The following is a 15,939-nucleotide window of genomic DNA, read 5'->3' as shown; positions in this document are numbered from 1 at the left end:
TGGGGCATTTCTGTGTGGCGTTTGCATTCCTGTGTAAGTGGGTGTTCTCTCCCAGTACTCCGTCTTCCTCCCACCATCCAAAAACATGCATATTAGGTTAACTGGTTATTCTAAATTGACACTAGGAGTGAGTGTGTGCATTTAAGGTTGTTTGTCTTGTTTGTCTCTATGTGGCTCTGCAATTAACTGGCAACCCGTGCAGGGAGTACCCTGCCCTTCGCCTAATGGCAGCTGGGATAGGCTGTGAAAGAAAATAGAATGTGAAAGATGTAAATCAATGTTTTTAGACTGGATGTGTTTAGCCCTGATACTCTGTTCCATAATGAGGAATGCTAGGAAATAGTTTTAGCTATTGACAAAATCAAAATTGGATTAATTCAATAGACATAACATTTTCTGTGAAAACAAATCTGTTCAAACTTCAAATTATCAGGATTTCTATACTAACTTGACTGCAAATCAGGAATGAGCATAAACATTTTTCTGTATCACCAATTGGCTGCACATACAGCCATGGTTCCTCTCGCAAAATTTCACATACAGTTTATCCGTTGTGAAAACGTGGCTTTGTTTTAATGATATTACTAATGTACTTCTCAACAAGAAAATCTGTGAATGTGTCATACAGAAGACTGTCAGGAACTGAATTCATGAGAAGGATTTGCTTTTTTTCAGATGGTTTCAACATTTTGACAGGAGAGAATGCATAGAGCACAGCAGCTGCAAATTGAAGCGCTGACCCTTCAGTTATCAGCATGCCTTTGTCTCTATAAGAAACAGTGTGCAACCTTGACAGTGCATGCGTCATTCATTCTGGTGGGTTTTCATCACAGCAGAGCCTTGGATTTCTGTGAGAGAAGTTCCTGTTCCTGGGAACATGTTCTTAATACTGGCACCATGGCACTGTGTTGTTACTTTCTGTCACCATGTAGCTGCCATGTTCTTTTGGTAGAGACCGACTGGAGCAATTCCTGCTCAAACTGTTCACTGACAGGTAGAAGGTGCTGATAGAGCCAAACAGAGACTACATTATCCTTGCTTCACTGCACTACTTTCCCTTCCCCTTCCTGCTCTTTGCCCCCTCTGTTTCTCTTTTCTCTGACTTGGGCCCACCTGAAGTGACAGGTGTCAGAGGGGCTTCTCTCACACTGAATAAAGACTTTGACCTTAGTAAAGAGTCAGCATGTGTTACGGTCATTAAGACATCTCTGTACTACTCTCCAATCCAGTCAAAAAAAGCCTGGTATTTTCTGCTTACACGAGTCATTAAAATTCAAGGGCAAGTGAAGATGTTAAACAATGTAGGCTTAAGATTAAACATGAAATCCATAGAGATTTGCCATATTTAGCATGGTAATGAAATAATTCAGTTAGAGTTACTGCCAGCTTTCAGTTAATCTCAAAGAAGATGCATTAAAAAATATATCCACAAAAAACCCATCATTCAAGAGCAAAAAAATCTGTCTTTACTGACAGTGGCTTCAATACATGATGTGCTGCAGTCATAAAATATGTGTTAAAGGGCAATCCACTCTAACCAAAGTGCAGCCATTTCTATTTGATTGTCTTAGAATTAGACATGTCATGGCTACTACCACATGTCATTTAGAGCATGTAAGAGCCCTGAGGAATAACGTTTCCGAAAGGTACTTTCAGGTTGGGCAAAAATGTCTTGTCTCTGAGAAACAAACCGATGAAAGCCTTCCTTGGAATCAAGCAGTTCCACATTTGAGACACTAACAATGTCACTAAACCACTGTGCATTCTGCCGCTGGGAGTTTATAGCTCTGACAGTATTGAATTCAGAGATGAAAGAGCGGGGGTGTGGGGATATGAAAGTAAATCAGGGAGGATGGAAAAAAAGAAAGCTGGCGGATGAGAGACAAGCTGCTTTAGGCAGACATGTGTTGTTAAATGTTAGTTTGTAAAGGGAAAGCTTTGACGCCAGGGTATCAGGGAAAGATCACTGCTCTGTATCTAACATCAACAGCAACCACAGCTGAACTATCCCAATGAGATACATCCTGCACAATAATGTAACTAATCATTGACCAGAGAGGCTGAGCTACTACAAAGCACACATCGTCTTATCGCTCTTAAAATTGATCTTGCAACACCTAATGCCTACAGTTAATCTTTTAGAGGCTGACATTTGCTCTTATCAAGCATTCAATTTAGCTTCTATTAGCTTTAAGCCCAGATCAGATTTGTATCATTTGTAGGGCAAACTTGGTTTTTAAATGAAAACGTTTGTGCTCTCCATGCCAAGCTGAACATGATGGATTATGCTGTGGGTTTAATATTGTCTTGAAATGAGAGTGAGGAGTGGATTGACATGACAGAAGGCTTTCTTTAAAAAATAAATAAATAAATAAATAAATCACTTAACAGATTTAAGGGATAACCAGGATGAAGTGTCTCAGTAGGATGATGTGTCAACCAAAACCAGCCAGAACAGATTCAATGCTCTTTAGTGGAAAATCTCAGAAAATTTCCAGGAGGGATGAAAACATATTTCCTAATTGGATGTTGTGATGATGGAGGTAGAATGCTGTGCTATTGATTGTGCTATTTTTGGTCTGTCACATCTCAACTCAAAGCAACGTTTGCTTGAATCCCCTCACCATGTTCACCATATGTGGGCTACTTGTTGTGTTCAGCTCAGCAAAAGAGTGACTTTTTCCTCCGTTGTTTGAAATTATGCTGTATAATAATTGTAACCCAGATCATGTTTAAAATGCTTGATCCTAACTATCCACGAGTGAGAGCAAAGCAGAAAGTGAGGAATCACAAGTGAGGGTGAAGGGGGAAAAAATGTTGGAAATGTGGCTGATAGAGATTGATCTCACTCCTATGATCTCTTGTGTTAGAGTCAGCAGGTTAACACCATCTTCCACCTCTTACGATTTTCATTAGCAAGTACATCATCAGTGTGTAAACTATATTCTTTGTGATAGTTCATAATGTCACAAGTGAAAGACGTTGTCATGTAGCGATATGCTGCAGTTGAAAGTCATTACATAGCAACAGTGTGGGTGGATTCTGAATCACAGCATCTTATACAATGTCTCGACATAACATCATGTCTTTATGTAGATAAAGGGAAATGAGTGTGGAAAATGTAATCATGGTACAACTTATTACATCTTAAATAAATTCTAAAGGGAGATAATTTTTTTGAGAAACATGCAGACAACTCAGGAAGTAAGAATATCTGCAGTTCCTTCAATGCTATTTGAGGCTACCACCCAAAGCACGTCGAACCCCCATTGCTTCCCGTTTTGAAAATCCTTTTGGACTTTTTGTTTTCTATTTTTTCAGAATTCACCCATTTCAAATATTCCAAGACTTAAAATGATGAATTATTACTACCCTTGCATGTCATGTTGAGAACCATCAGTCTGCCCAGTATTCATTTTAAGTTGGGCTGTTCCACGGTGACTTTGAAGACCATTGCATGTGTAAGCATCTGTATGAGTTTATTTTCACCAACTTTTTAAAACCTGAATAAAGAAATATTTCCCACCGCCGAACAAAACACCCTCAACGTAAACATAACAGGCTTTAATGTTTCATGTTACTCTGAGTTTTGTGTGCAATTCATGATTTGTGTCATTTTTGTCTGCTGTGACATGAAAATAACAGCAGGAGTGCTGATTGCACTCTAGGTTGAGGTGAATATGTGTGACTGAGAGGGCTCTGCATCCTGAAAATCAGATTGACTCTACCATCCCCTGGCTTCACACTCCACTAGCAGCTCCCAGGGTTTGAGTGACAGGAAACTAGCAGCACTGAGAAAGGTTGTAATACTGAACACATCTTGAGCTCTCTCAAAAACAATCAAATGTGTGTTGTCCAAACTTGTAATTCAGTGGTAATGCAGCACTTCAGGAGACAGCAGTGGTCACCAGGGTCCTTTGGCAGAAAAATATTATTATTTTGACAGCCTTCATATGAAGGAATTGATCTCATGGGATGTTTTGGTTGTGTCAAAGAGGTGAGAATACAAAGGAGTAAGCCTGAATGTGATCCCTGTGAAACTTCCATCAAACCTTGAATTATACTGTCTGAGGCTAGTCAAAAGATATAAATCTGTTTCCCAACAAACCCTATTGTGGTCCTTCTGGCTATTCTGAGGAGTCTGTGGTGGTCTTGATTAACAAAACATGACATGAAACTAGCACAAAGACTAAATCAAATGAAAATCCAACATTACCCAAAACAGAACAACAAGTACTAAAATATGGCAATGCAGAAAATCCAACAAAACAGAGAGGACTATTGAAATAGTAAACGACAATTTGAAAAACTAAGCTTAAGAAAGCACAGAGAACTAAATGATTGAAAACTGAATTACAAGTAATATAACAAAACAGAAAATATGATAAAACATATTTCAAAGACAGAATAACATTTCAATAATGTCGACATCTTACAAAGCATAACTTTTCCCAAATTTTTGTTTTACTTTTATAAAAAAAAATATTTTAAAGTCCTTGTTTTGTGTCTGTGATCTTTTTTTTGTCAATGTAAATAATGCTTTCAATGTGTGTCACATTGTAATAATGTATTACATAAAATCAAATATCGAGTGGAACCGTTGTCTCTATAGCTTTAGAGGCAGAGGTGTGGACCCCCTCTCTCCCTCTGAGTTCCACTTATGGTCTTGGTTTTGAACTGGACTCCCATAATTACAGCTCCAAATGAATTAGCACCACTTTCTACTTCTTTTTCCTACTTATGAAGACTTTGTGGCTTGTTGAAGTGAACACTTGATAAAAAGATCCACTCTGAACTGAAAACATTCATTTTGCTCTTAATAGTAATGCAAATACAGTTAGATATGCACATATTTTTGGAACACATGTACTTTTTAAAATCGTAATTGTATATTTTGCACTCTCTTTCTATGCTATATTTAGGGCCTGGATTCTTTGGTATACTTTGTATTTTTGGTTGGAGCAAACCCCATGAAGCAAGAGTGAATTTCCCCAAGGAATCAACAAAGAATTCTCAAGCCTGATTTCGATATGAGTCGTATCTCAGAGTACAAACAGATGGTTTCTGTGGTCATTTAGATCTGAGATGTCATATATCTGCTAATGGCTCGCTAGTTTAGAGGAAGCTCCTGTGGGTCACATCTTACAGTAAAAACATTTCCATGTGAGGGCTCTCTGTTTTTTTTTTGTTTCTTTGTTTGTTTTAACCAGATGTAGAGTCTAAACCCTTCTCTGGAGTCTAAATCATAGTTCTGGGACAGACGGTAAGTCTTGATTGCGTTTAGAGGCTAATATCCTCCACTCTCACTCTCACCTTCATTGTCCTTTGCCATCCTCATTTGTAATCTAGTTGGCACAGCCACCACTATTGGTCATGGCAGTGTAATTGTGACATTAAGAGGCCCCTTGGTTCCAGAGGGATCCACAAATGTTGTGCTCAAATACAGCGTGAAAGTCACATAGCTTGAGCTGAGAGGAGATAAACAGGCCAAATACACAGAGCTTGTTAGTCACGGTCCCTAATTATCGAACAGTTCTTGTAGGATTGTCCCAGTTGTCCAATCTTGTCTGTACAGACATGATGCCAGGAAGGCTGTTGGCATACACAACTATTTGAGTTGTTTTCCAATGAAGTTTTTTCTCCTCTGATCAAAATTCCCTGCCTGAAACTGTTTGCTTTTTAACCGATTCCCTGTCATTTCATGGTGATAGCATGCAAAAGAATTATCACAATACATTAGCATTTAACAATGTTCTGATGTCATCACTGTGTGGTGCAGAATTCACTGTTGCCTAGATGTACATGAGTCACAAAGTGAATCATAATGCATCACCAAAGAGACAGTGATCTTTGATAATACCCCTCATGCCCACATCCCTCGTGTTGGAAGTGATCAAAAATGGCGGGCGTGTAATTGGATATGATTTCCTTCATTAGATGATGAACAGCCAACAAATTGGACCTTGTCCTCTGCCAGCCGCATGGGTCACAACAATCAGTCAGTCAGCTTAAAAACGTCATCCAGACTCAATATGGGATTACAACATCAGAACTGCAGCCAAATGCTATTCTGCCTGTAAAGTCAACAATAATGCTAAGTGTTGTATTACTATATTTAGCTTCACACACTGGGAAGAGCTTGTTAACTTGAGGTTCAAAAAGATCTGCATCAGCAGAGAGCTTTTCTATTTTTCCAAAATGTATCAAAGTTATGAATAAATCTCCAGTAGCATACCTGTCTATATACATCGTGTGTCTGTGTGCAAAAGTCCAAAGAGGATTTAATCCAAGCTCTGCTGGAGGAGCTCTTCATTAATTATTGCAGACTGTGGAGAGGAGTATACCGCGAGGCAACATCTGGTGTCGGGTAAAGGAAATGGCAGGGGAGGTTTCCTGGGTCGAGCTCTCTCTTTGACCTCAGCAGTGCTGCTGAGTGATGAGCTGCCTGTCCACAATCTCCATGCTCGGAAGAAGGATAACTGATCATTTAAATGTTTAGACAATAATTATTTTTAGGAGAGTTTACCGGTTGGAATAGTAATATCTTATACTTGTTGTTTGCGTTAATACAAAGTGAGATTTTGAGCAATTTTTTTGTTGTACAAAATACATAACTGAAAAAAGTGTTGAGCTTTACATTTGAATTATTATGATATTTCAACTTTTTTAAATCATTTATGGTGAGCATCTGGTCAGTGTCTTTGCTTTAAATTCAGTTATTGTCTGTATATATTTGTATTGTCAAATGTTGCACAAGGAATCCATGGGCTGTATTGTATGTATTCTATCTCATTAAAGTTCATTTTAATTTTGTTCTCTCATCAAACTTCATCAGAGCTGTGGACAACAGAATAACCCTGTAAGTTCAGTCTCACACCAAAGACAATGTCATACTTACCTATATTTAACTAAGTAAAGCTACTATGAGTCAATTTGTGTCCTTAAGCAATTCGTTTAACAATAAGCTGTCAAACTATTAAAAACGCACTGGAACACACCTGACTCAGATGAAATGGATCTGTTCTAAAGGTTGTGAAGTTCTGCACAAGCCTGCTAATGATGCATTGATCTGAATCAGGTGTGTTGAAGGAGGGAAACATCTAAAACCTGCAGGACAGCGGCCCTCGAGGACCGGATGTGGACATCCCTGAGTTAGGCCCACACTGTCACTGAGTCACTCGATGGTGCCACCATGTGGAAAAAAGCTGCACACACAAAGCCTGCAAAAACCTAATTGTGTTCATTATATGCATTACTGTAGAAATCAACACAAAATCAAGAAGATTGTCCTTCCCTTATGCTAAAAAATTATTGGAAAAATATTGGAAAATTGGGACAATTCCAACATCAACTATACTAAATAAATTAATCAACGTTCAAACATCATATTAAGGGTGGCCAACTTTAATGTAATCTTGACAAGTTACTTGAGTCTCTGTTCATCTATTTTTTATTACTAAGCTACCGACTTAAGTTAGAACTGTCAAATAGATTTGTGGAGACCTGGGCGGTCGGAACATGTGCAACTATACAAATGAGCACCAAGCTGCCAGTGAGGATAGAAAGATTTTAGACTTCCTTACATGGAATGTGGTCATACCTACACATATTCATCTACAGCTTAGCTTAGCTTACTTTTTGAGGCTATTAAGTCCCTTGCAGCCTCCAGATTAACCTACATTGTGTTTCACACTTCAGCTATGTCTTGTTCTGGTTTTGTTTTTCACAAGATGGTCTTTACTCTTTAACCTGCTTTTAACAGTCAAACTGCTCTGTGTTTATGACAGGGAAAGATAAGAGATGCTCAGCACAGGGCCATAAAAGGGGATCACTTTTGATAGCTTTTGTCATTCCTGAACTGTGGACACTCAATTACATTTGTCATTGAAGAACCAGAGAGCTGGAGAACAAACCCATGCAGGACGTGAGATTCGGGGTTTTGCTGCTTGGAAATTTAGTTTGGATCTAAATATCCTCTTGAGGACCTTAACCCTCGAACCATCATCATGGCAAGCCAAAACCCGGCCCGTATTGTGCTTATGTTTGTTGGGTTGTTTACATTTCTTATTGCCATCACATTCAACTATCTTTCAGGATTTGGAGATAAATCAGGTAAATATCATTTCAAATATAGATTCAAATAGAGGGATTTCTAAATGATGGTACAGAGTAAATAAACTCTAGCAAATTCTTAATTTAGGTGTCTTCAAGCAGCGCACAGAGGATGTGACACTCAAGTATAATACACCCATAACTCCTGCCCGGTGGACTTTTTTGGTGTGGGATTTCACATATTTTTGGATTTTTGCCATATTCATATACTTTTTGGCTGGACTCTGCAGAAGGTAAGCACAGTTTGTCCTACTTTCACATTTAATTTATGAAGGCTGTATAGTTGAAACCCACAACAGGAATGTCTCTGTATTTCCAAATACTTTTACAACCCTCTTCTATTACTGCATGCAGAAAATCGCTCCACCTTGTCCAGTTTATTTCCTCTTCGTTCAGTGATTTTCTCTTTACATGTTGCGGATTGCTCAAACATTGTATGAACGAGGCAGATTATTTCCCCACAGGCACAATTTGTTTGCTGGGATGTATTTTGCCTCCCGAATCTAACAACATTATCCTTGCTCCCAGCAGGAGGACTTATGATTTGATGTACACCACCCCTGCAGTACTGCCCTATGGATTTCATGTCACAACTATCATCAACCTCTGTTTGAACATCACATGGTTGTTTCTGTATGACAGAGAGTAAGTACATAGGTTCGACTTGACCATTCATTTCTATTTTTGGCAGTTTACGTAACTGTTTTTTTTTTCTTGTGTAGGTTGTTGATACCTGTGCTTATAACCTCAGCACTATTGATGCTCACTACTTATATGATCCTGTTTTTCTCCTGCCATGGACTGAAGATCTATGGAGCTTGGCTGAACAAATATCAGAAAGTTGACCTCTGGCTCTTCAGAATATTGGTAAAACTCTACACATAGAGCCATATCCTGCATTGGTATTCATGTGTTTTTTGGAGCTGATAACATATTTACAGGGCTGGAAGAATGAATTTGCAAAGCTTAATAGATGACAGTTTTGTTAGGCTATAACAAAGATTAAAAAATGTTAAGGACTTTAACACCAGTTTTAATGTTGAGCTTCATCGTGGTGGACGTAAACTTTGCTTGTCACATCATTCCAGCTGCGCATTAGAACACGGGAGAACAACATGTTCTCATGGTCTTGGCTTGTAGCTGCCCACTGATCATTTGAGTATGTGCGATTAGCCAAATAAATAAGCTCTGTTCAAAAATATCAAGCCATTTCAGAGTCAGATTTTCTGAATTTGTTTATAACTTTCCATTTACCACTGCACCCCAAAGATGCACTCTAAGGTTAAAGAAGCCAGTCACTGATCCAAGAGCCACTCAATCACCCATATCTAAGGAGTGAAACCGCTCCAAAATAGCCCATCTTACTGGCTGTGCAAAGTCTGTGTAAAAGTCAATTGTGGATGAGATGCGGTTGCTTGGAGAATCAAAGTTAGGCCACAGTAGAGCAATATGAATGGTTTCCAATCCCTTGAATTGGACTTGACATATATAGGATGTATAAAAGATGCAATAAGGTTGCATGACAGACCAGCATCTGTGTAGCAGCAGCAGCAGTAAGTTTTTTATTTTGATCCTTATTAATAATTCTCTAAAATGACAGAAAAACAAATGAATAACAGCAACGTGGTAAATTAAGTGAAAAATGAGAGTTAAATTAAACAGGAAAAACTAGAATGGAAAAGAGTGGTTTGTAAAGCTTACATTACAATATGCTAGGAAAGGACTAAAGCTCTAGTTTCTGCAATACGTGGTCCCCTCTCTGCCAGATTTATGCAATAAAAAGACATGTCCAGGCACACCATTTACTGTAAAGATTATATCTCAGTTTCATACTTTTCCACCTCAATTCTTACTGTTATTCTTTACCTAATTCTTGGTCAGACCTGTTACACGTTTGTATATGTGTATTTGACACTAAGAGCTCCTGTCCTATTTAGGCTGCAGCATTGAAAAACTCACGTCAAAGTCAAATTAGAAAAGGTAAGGCAAGGCAAGGCAATTCAAAGTGTTTTACAGCTACATCAATTCACAAGAAGGCAAATAAAATCATGATAAAATATAAAATATAATAAGTATTTTCATTTGTCATATGCACAGCCTGGATTTAAACATTGTTAGAGTTGAGGCCTGGAAGACTGTTCCAGATTTTAGGAGCATAAAACTGAAATGTAGCCATATGGTTGCAGTGCCATAGCATATTTGAATATCCAAATATTTGCTGCATCATTTTGTGAAGTCTACTGCAGGTCTACTTTCAGATTTCATCTATCAGAATATTTTCTTCTTTTGGTTAAAATCTAACTCAACATATCTAAAAAAGATAATGAAGACATGTTGAACTGAAAATATTACTGGCCATAAGACAGTGAACTCCAGTGTTACAGTTCTAACCATCGAACCGTTTAACATCATACTTTTCTGTTATCTCAACAGTTACATTCTCTTCATTGTGTTGAAATCAGGTACAAAATGGAATAGCAGTATATGCAACATGGGGGACTCTTTCCATCCTGCTGAACCTGACAATTTACTTACATCATCAGACACCAATATCTAAACGTGAAAGTGCAATGCTGGCTCTGCTGCTGCTTCTGATAGAGCTGTTAGCCTGGTGAGTCTGAGTCCCCGCTGTTTTATAATGTGTCTCTGTTGGTGTTTCTGGTCTCAAAACATAACCAGATGTAACAAGTTATTTGTCTCCCTTTGCTCTCAGGTTTCTGTTGGAGAACTTCTACTTTGACAAGCAAGTGCGTTACATTGTGACCATCTACCCTGTGGTAATCCTGTGGTTGACAGGGGTTCTGAGCAACTCCAATTCTCCCAACTGTCCTGTTTTCATCTTCACAGGTACTGTTTGCAAATTATAATTCTACCTATTTCCCGAGTCAACTCAGACTCCACAGAAATCTCCATGCACCATTAATTAATCTATATTCAAATATTTACTCTCTTCTTCCCTCTTTAGCTATGATCCTGACCATTTCCTGCATCATATTTGTGGTACGCATTGCCCTTGTTACATGGAGGCATTGCAAACAGCCTCTTTACGAAGATAATGCACTCAGTATGTCACCAGTGGAAATATCGTTGACACAAAAAAAAATCTTTCTATGAATGCAAGCTAAAATTGATATTGTTAAAAGGTCACATGTACATACTTTAGTGAGTAGTATTTTTTTTTTCAATAGATCTTTCGGGTTGTCTTCTTTTTTTTCTTTTGTAGAAAAATTAAGTTGAATTTGTGCATAACTTTTAACTTTGTTTATATCTAACATACAATTTGAATGTACTGATTTCTTGGAATTATGAATTAAAGGAAAAAGACGTGAACTAATCATGCTTTTTGATTCATTTGTCAGCATGTCAACCACAGCAAACAACACACATAACATAGAGTTGTTTCTAAGCCACGTCTGTACGAAAAAACTAAACTAAAAACTAAAGTATTGCTTTCCTTATATTGTTTCATCCTCATCGGGGCTCCAAGCTCATCTATTTTACCTGCCAGTGATCTCACAGATGCCATTATAATCAAGGGAAGAATAGTTTAAACTTTCCTTTTTCTCAACAGCTTGCTCTGCCTCTAAGACATCTCCTCTTAAACTCATCTAGATTTGGAGTCTCATTCCATTATTTGGGGTTTGGAAAAGCTTAATCGACTGCAAACCTGACAACATGCAAACAGCCCTTCTGTTGCCATTTTTATGCGTCATAACACATTTTAACCAACACATCAATCCAGAAGCACAGCATCCAAACCAGCAAAGAAAAATTTAAAAAAAATTTGTTTTCAGATGTTCAAAGTGGTTGTCGAGGATGACAGTTGCAGTGCAGCTCCACCTTCCATCCTCTTCCAACCTTTTTATAAGCTTTTTTGAACATTCATTATCATATTTGTGAAAGCTTAGACATGTTATAGTGCAGACATGGAATATTTTTGATATAAAAAACTTTTAATGAAATACTTAAATACTTAACCGATAAAATGGAAAGACAATGACAGAACATATCAAAAGTCAGAGAATCAGAACAACACCAAGGCTGAACACTGAGTGGCTGTGATCCTTTGGCCCACGCACACACAATGCAGTGGTGGAAATAAGTGCAGGGGTCCCGGAACCTCTCTCAAAACCAGTTCATCCCTGAATAAAAGCTGAAACTCTATCAAGTAAAAACAAAAAAACATGGAAACACCAGATATGGCGCTACCTCATTGGACTAAAATTAACCCTCTTTTCATAATGGTAAAAACACAGAGCTTTCATTTCTCAGTATCAAACATTGCTCTCATAAGGGATGAGTAATCCAAAAACCAAAGTTATCTAGAGTTAAAAACTGAACCTAAATCACATGGTTTATGTAGAAGAATAGCCTGACTAACAATATAATCAGCAGTGACATTACAATTCTTTATAATGTGTACTTGACACAATTTTTCTTTTTCTTTTTTAAAAGGGATTGTTTTAGTTAATTATAAACGACACAAGGACTTTAACAACACAGGATAGGTTGAAGATTGGTCAATAGTTATCTCTTTTATTATTACCTTTATGCAGACGGACAACGTGCAGATTTCTGAGAAAAAACATCAGTTTAATTTATTTGACAGCTGTTCAGAATTTCGACTCTCTAAAACACACATGGACAGACACACATAATAACTCTTGTGATATCAAAACAGCAAGGATTACTGAGCATTAAAGGTACAGTTATAGTGAGGTCATAAAACTGTACAGTGCATGCAATCATCCAAAGTCCAATGTACCAGATTGTGGTTTCAAAGACTGTGTCTCACACATCTCTTAGGTGTAGTCAGGACACTATGGCAAATTCTAGGATGTCTTTCTTCTTAACAAATAGCAGTTACCATGTAGTGATACATGCTGGAAGCATAATCTTTGCGTTCATCACACAGGTGATCGCAAGCTTGTTCTTCACTCTGGCGAAGGAAGGCAGAGTGCCCAATGGTGAGTGACTCAAAATAACTGCAGATTTCAGGTGTAGTACTTAGAGCTTGGGAGGACAGAATGTAATGTTTACAATTACAATTTCACAGCAGGAAGCTGTGAAACTCATGGCAGCATCACCCTGAAAGTTTTGTTGTTTATGTCTTCCTGAAGGATCTTTGCGTTGCCAGTAAAAAGAAATGTTGTTTTTTGCAAGCTGTTATGCTGGATTGAGGCCTATGAAACCAACTAAGCTATATAAAAACGGGCACACACACTCAGTAACTCTCTACTGAATGTCTGTGAAATAGAGTAGGTGCTTGGTTTTCTTTGCAGTTCCTTCACAAGAGTGCATCATATACTCGGTTTATCTAAAACATTATTTAACATTAATGGATTATCCTTTTAATTATCCGTGTGTCAGTGTCAATCATGTTCTTTTACACCCTCAGCTCTGTTTCAGACCTCGTTGAGGAATGTATCAGACACCTTCCACCTGGAGGTGACTATGGACTGGTGGTCAGTAAATTTCTGGCATTTGATTGACGTGTGGTCTATGGCTTGGCTTGCTTATGCTGTGGTCAGCACCTGTAGAAGGTAGAGTGGAACGGAAGGCATCGACAAGTCTACAGTGCAAGACTGATAGTTTATCAGAGCTTCTGATCCCGCTGATGTTTTTCTGTTTGTAGAAATGTACTTGGTCCAGAGTCCTGCAATCCAGAAATCCACCCTCCAGTTTTCTATCTAATGTGGGCAATAATCAATATTTCAAGAATGTGCAGCATGCTTCTGTTGGACCGACAGTAAGTTGTGTGCAATGCTCTGATCATGTTGCACTCATTTAAGAAATATAGACACAGGCAAATTAAAGATCTCGCCGTTTTCTACAGCTACATAATTGGAGCAGTGTTGTTCAGGTGGATTCTACCAGTCGACAGCTTCTACATGCTCTACATGTCCTCCTTCAGCCTTAATAAGCACAAAGCCTGGCTTGCTATCAACAACCCCAGTGTGATCTCATGGACTCAATACCTGGTGATGCTTTTCATTTACCGAGATTTCATTGTGATGAGATCTAATATTCAGAAGCAGTTAGGGAAATCTGACGGGGCAGAAATCAAAGTAAAGTTCCTGTCAACTTTCATTGAAATACATTTTTCCCCATCTTCCTTTAACGCTTTATCATTTGTGACAGACCCAGAATGGGCTTGCAATGTTTGCCTGGTGGTCTCTCTTGGATGCTGCGGTAGCTCTTGGTGTAGTACTTAAGTACAACAATAAAGTACCGGACCCACTGGTCAGCACCATCACCCTCTCCATTATCTCCTTGTGCATTTTCACCTGGTAAGAGAAAAAGCTTTAAAGATTACATTTTGTGTCTAAGTTTGGCTTTTGTTTGGAAAAGAAGGCTATGGAAAGATTACATTTAGAAGAAATTACTGATAAAGTATTTTTCTCCCCTTAGGTTCATACTGCAGAGCCTGCTGTTAACCAAGTACATGCGCCACACATACAGCGTTTACGCCACTCTCATTCTGGGCCTCGGTGCAATGCTCACCAGCAGCTACCGTGTCCGTGATCTCTCTGTAAACACAGCCATCTGCGGTAAGAAGTCAACATATGGTGGTACGTTACAGCAACATTTTATTTGTATTTTACCAAGGATGTTCACACTGATCTCTTTTGCCTATAGGGATCCTTATGCTCATGACAACCACCATGAGCTTCATTCATTTAATCTCTGCATGTCTGTACACGAGGAAGTCGCACAAACCTCTTGCCGTGGAGCCTCACCTGAAATTTGATGGCTGCGAGACTGTGTGTCAACTCGAAGGCAACATGAAACACAAACTTCAGAAGTGACATCGCCGACAAAAAAACAAAAAAACAACACAGTTTAATCACTCATCGTATGTATCAGTTGAGGAAAATGCATCTTCCAATCACCATGTCTGACTATTTACTGCACCAACTGGCTGTTTCACTTAAATTTGAAGTATTTAGTACTTAGTAGTACTTCAGTATTACATTTTATTCATACCTCAGTGTGCACTTGATATCAGCTACCAAAAGGGGGAAGCAAACACTTATTTCACACAGGGTCTATAAAATTGCAGTTACATTTGCGTTGTACCAGAAGATGGCGTAGTCCTTCAAGCTTTTTCCCAACACATAACGTTAACAAAAATTGATTGATTGAAAACGATCAAAAGAATGCCAAATGAACACAAATTACATTATCAAATGTGGCTCAAACTGTTTTTTGGAGTTTTGAGGCTCAATTTGATCTCTGTGTTTGTTAAGAAACAATGAAAACCTCATTCATACTAAATTCTTAACAAAAGCTGAGTCAGAATAAAAACTTTATATATATATGTGTGCTTTTTCAACAACAACAAAATCCTCCAAATAAATTAGAGTACAACCTGTGTGCTCTCTGCATCTACCTTTCAGTGCCTCTCCTTGCCCGTGACACTGTACCACAGAGATAATCACACATGCTCAAGTTTATGAGGGCCCTCTTTCTTGATGCAGCTTAAAGGATGGAATATCAAACATGGCCATTGACTGTGGGGAAGAGTCGTGCGACCTTTGGTGAGGACGTTGAGCTGTGTTGAACTGAGCATCAGATGAAAGGAGAGGAGTAAAAAAAGACAACAGGGATACGATGAATGTGTCCACGGTTTCGTTGAGTGAAACTAATGCAAAAATTTGATTAAAAATGGTCATCATTTTGTATGTAATTCTGTATGTAATTCAGATATTTTCTCAATCATTTGACTGAAGAGATGTTGATTGATTTACAACTAACTGCATGTCAGGTATGCTTTTCTCTTCTCCTGCTGCTGGTGAAGTGTTGTTTTGTTTTTGCACACAGGCA

The sequence above is a fragment of the Leuresthes tenuis genome, unplaced genomic scaffold (assembly GCF_036924035.1).
Source record: "Leuresthes tenuis unplaced genomic scaffold, fLeuTen1.0.hap1 SCAF_24, whole genome shotgun sequence".
In the NCBI taxonomy this organism is placed as follows: Eukaryota; Metazoa; Chordata; class Actinopteri; order Atheriniformes; family Atherinopsidae; genus Leuresthes; species Leuresthes tenuis.
Note: the sequence above shows the minus strand (reverse complement) of the source record.